This window comes from Embiotoca jacksoni, unplaced genomic scaffold (assembly GCF_022577435.1).
Source record: "Embiotoca jacksoni isolate LCO1_2020_lvr unplaced genomic scaffold, fEmbJac1.0.p SCAF_5, whole genome shotgun sequence".
Lineage (NCBI taxonomy): Eukaryota > Metazoa > Chordata > Actinopteri > Embiotocidae > Embiotoca > Embiotoca jacksoni.
Window position 1 is genome coordinate 23586783 of NW_027185403.1, and position 4454 is coordinate 23591236.

At 43.3% G+C, this 4454-nt stretch overlaps 1 long non-coding RNA gene across 2 annotated transcripts in view; it reads right to left on the reverse strand.

Annotated features, from left to right (window-relative positions):
• Window positions 1-295: 295 nt before the first annotated feature.
• The window catches only part of LOC138211385 (uncharacterized), a 7549-nt gene continuing 3390 nt past the window's right edge, over window positions 296-4454 (reverse strand). Inside the window, exon 4 of one of the 2 annotated variants that reach the window (XR_011179334.1) lies at window positions 296-1177. This is a non-coding gene — a long non-coding RNA (uncharacterized lncRNA). Of the gene's footprint in view, window positions 1178-2503; window positions 2581-4454 lie in introns of those variants that run through there. The other variant, XR_011179335.1, reaches the window with a different exon arrangement.

Genomic DNA, 4454 nt, shown 5'->3' on the forward strand with positions numbered 1-4454 from the left:
ATCAATCAGAACACAAAGTTTCTAGTATATTACATTTATTAATTTAAGTGTTCTTAACTTAAGCACGAGTTGATTGTAATAGTTGTAAAAACTTAAGAAAGCACTGTGGTTTAACTTTTCAACTTAAGTTGACACAACACATCACCCGATAGTTGAGTAAACTCAAAACAGCTTTGCAGCTAGTTTTCTCAACTCTATTTTTTTTTACAGTGTGAATGAATGCTGATATTCAAAACCTGCATTTAAATCATCTTCTGCTAACTCAGCAGTTTTGGGAACGCTGTATGTGTTTGTGTTCAAAAAGAACTTCGACCTGCGTTTGCAGTGCGCCGCGATTCATGAAAATACAGCTCATAAAAGAAACACTAAGGTGCATTAAAGCTGTTCTGGTGACTCAACGCCTTTTATTGTTGTTTTCTTTCCTTTAATTTGTCTATTAAGAAATATATTGTTTATTATATATTCAAATACAATGAATAATAATCAGTTCAACGGTGAAATTCTTTAACATCACACTCTGTGATTGCATCTGCCACCCTGAATCCAGCTCGGTCCCATCGGTCCTCACCAACATCATATGAGGCAGTAACGGAGCGATTCGGAGCAGACATGCAGCAGTTTTCGGTCTTCGTCTTCTTTCAGTAAGTTCTGGAGTCTGATCCAACTCATATATGTGTGTTTTTGTTCTCAATCGCTGCACAGCCCACAGAGACTACTGTACAGAGAGAACTGGGAGAGCCAGACTTGTTGGCAGCTGGCCGATGAATTGTCGTGTAATTAATATTGATCAACAGCCCTATGAAGCCCCTGCAGATATACGATGGTCCTTCTGTGCAGTGGGACAGTAAATGTGGAATTACTGCGTCTGTCAGGTGGTAGGGAGCCTGCAGAGAGAGGGTCTAACGGGACGGGGGTACCAGAGGTGGCAGGGATGGAGGGAGGAGGAGAGCTCCTGCTGCAGAGGCTCTCTGCTGTGTCCTCAGGGGTTGAGGAATAAAAGCACTCCAGATCAACACCATTACCAAAGAAGAGGAGAAGGGAGACGTGAAGAGATAGAAAATGACATGTGGCCCTTTTCTTTCTCAGAAAGCAGCGCTGCCGTCTCTCTTCTCTCTGGATGTAAGCTGTCTTCCTCTCGTTCTCCAGCTCTGTTTGTGTATTTTCATCACGCTGCTGTCTGAACGAGGACGGCAGGAACCAGAGAAGAGACAGAGGAGCAGAAAGACGACGACATGTAAGAGCTGATCTGGATATCCTCCGATGTTACCTGCCTAAAACTGATGAATTACTTATTATGAACTTCAGCTGCAGTCTTTCTGTTACACTCCAAACATTTCCACCTTCTCTTCCAGGATCAGTCGGCCCTTATTTATCAGCATTTCTCCAAAATATACCAAACAGAAGTTTTATTTTAATAAAAAAAACTAATTTTAGAGGTGATGAAGTTTTGTAACAACCTGATGCGTTTTAATGTCTGCAGCTCGAAACACGTCAAACTGATCAGCTGCTAATCGATCGCAGTGATACATGTTTGCCCTCTTCAATAAACAACCTTGTGTCAGACAAATCTGGGACCAGTGCTTTTTACTGGACTCAGGTCTGTCTCACTACATGTTGCACACGTTATGACTAAACTGGAACTGACTGATTTTCATTTTAGTGCACCTGATCTCTGTGACAAAATACAGAACCACCTTCAAATTAATACATTTATTCTATTTACACATTTACAAAGCTTGGTTTTAAATCTTCAAACCTTTAGTTGTAATTGTTTTACATAACTGTATTTTACCCCCTTTCATTAATATTATATGATAATTGAAGGCTTATTGAATAACTTTATTGTAGTTTGTATTTTTGTTGATTTTAATTCATCTTTCAGGTAATCATCCCCAATCTTAAAGTTAAATGTTTACTGATTTTCTAAACTGTGGATTAGCCTCATATCTGTTTTTCTTATTGCTTGATATTGCTGTTGTTTTTCTTTGCTATGTAATTGACTTTGAGGTCATTGTGAAAGAGTGTCACCCTCAATGATTTCTCCACTTTAAATAAAGTTTGAATGAATGAATGAACTTCCTCTTTGGCAAAATTACCTTGAAGCGCTGCATATATTCCCGTTGCTATGCAGATGACACCCAACTATATTTATTTATAAACCAGATTAAAGAAATCAAATAGTCACACTTCAAGCATGTCTTAAAGACATAATGGCCTGCTTGACCTGTAGTTTTCTTCTTCTAACATCAGACAAGTTTGAAGTTTTTGTGTTAGGAACTCTGGAGCTGTTTCTGACCAGGATGTCCTTTACTTCACGCATAAAGACAGTGTCTGTGACTGCCTTTAAATATTAATAATAGTAATAATATGCATTTCACATATAAAAGAACATTTAAAAACATAGAAAATAAATAAAATGCATAAAATTAAACACAGATAGAGTTGAAATATAAAATAAAGCCTTTAAAAAAGGAATTGTGATGGAGCTCATCGTTAGACTCGGTTCAGACTGGATTGTCCTGTTGTCCTGTTTTTGTTCCGTGTGCCTGTTTCACGTTGAGTTTGCTCCCGGTTTTGTTCCTGTGATGTGACGAGGGAACAACAGTTGGTAAACTGTCTCTCTCCCCTCCGGAGGTCCTCTGTGTCTCATCCTGTCTGTCTCATCCTGTGTGTCTCATCCTGTGTGTCTCATCCTGTGTCTCATCCTGTGTCTCATCCTGTGTCTCATCCTGTGTGTCTCATCCTGTGTGTCTCATCCTGTGTCTCATCCTGTGTGTCTCATCCTGTCTGTCTCATCCTGTGTCTCATCCTGTGTCTCATCCTGTGTGTCTCATCCTGTGTGTCTCATCCTGTGTCTCATCCTGTGTGTCTCATCCTGTGTGTCTCATCCTGTCTGTCTCATCCTGTGTCTCATCCTGTGTCTCATCCTGTGTGTCTCATCCTGTGTGTCTCATCCTGTGTCTCATCCTGTGTGTCTCATCCTGTGTGTCTCATCCTGTGTCTCATCCTGTGTGTCTCATCCTGTGTGTCTCATCCTGTGTCTCATCCTGTGTCTCATCCTGTGTCTCATCCTGTGTGTCTCATCCTGTCTGTCTCATCCTGTGTGTCTCATCCTGTCTGTCTCATCCTGTGTCTCATCCTGTGTCTCATCCTGTGTGTCTCATCCTGTGTGTCTCATCCTGTGTCTCATCCTGTGTGTCTCATCCTGTGTGTCTCATCCTGTGTCTCATCCTGTGTCTCATCCTGTGTCTCATCCTGTGTGTCTCATCCTGTGTGTCTCATCCTGTGTGTCTCATCCTGTGTGTCTCATCCTGTGTCTCATCCTGTGTGTCTCATCCTGTGTCTCATCCTGTGTCTCATCCTGTGTCTCATCCTGTGTGTCTCATCCTGTCTGTCTCATCCTGTGTGTCTCATCCTGTCTGTCTCATCCTGTGTCTCATCCTGTGTCTCATCCTGTGTGTCTCATCCTGTGTGTCTCATCCTGTGTCTCATCCTGTGTGTCTCATCCTGTGTGTCTCATCCTGTGTGTCTCATCCTGTGTCTCATCCTGTGTCTCATCCTGTGTCTCATCCTGTGTCTCATCCTGTGTGTCTCATCCTGTGTGTCTCATCCTGTGTCTCATCCTGTGTCTCATCCTGTGTGTCTCATCCTGTCTGTCTCATCCTGTGTGTCTCATCCTGTCTGTCTCATCCTGTGTCTCATCCTGTGTCTCATCCTGTGTGTCTCATCCTGTGTGTCTCATCCTGTGTGTCTCATCCTGTGTCTCATCCTGTGTGTCTCATCCTGTGTGTCTCATCCTGTGTCTCATCCTGTGTCTCATCCTGTGTCTCATCCTGTGTGTCTCATCCTGTCTGTCTCATCCTGTGTGTCTCATCCTGTCTGTCTCATCCTGTGTCTCATCCTGTGTCTCATCCTGTGTGTCTCATCCTGTGTGTCTCATCCTGTGTGTCTCATCCTGTGTGTCTCATCCTGTGTCTCATCCTGTGTCTCATCCTGTGTCTCATCCTGTGTCTCATCCTGTGTGTCTCATCCTGTCTGTCTCATCCTGTGTGTCTCATCCTGTCTGTCTCATCCTGTGTCTCATCCTGTGTCTCATCCTGTGTGTCTCATCCTGTGTGTCTCATCCTGTGTGTCTCATCCTGTGTCTCATCCTGTGTGTCTCATCCTGTGTGTCTCATCCTGTGTCTCATCCTGTGTCTCATCCTGTGTCTCATCCTGTGTGTCTCATCCTGTCTGTCTCATCCTGTGTGTCTCATCCTGTCTGTCTCATCCTGTGTCTCATCCTGTGTCTCATCCTGTGTGTCTCATCCTGTGTGTCTCATCCTGTGTGTCTCATCCTGTGTGTCTCATCCTGTGTCTCATCCTGTGTCTCATCCTGTGTCTCATCCTGTGTCTCATCCTGTGTCTCATCCTGTGTGTCTCATCCTGTCTGTCTCATCCTGTGTGTCTCATCC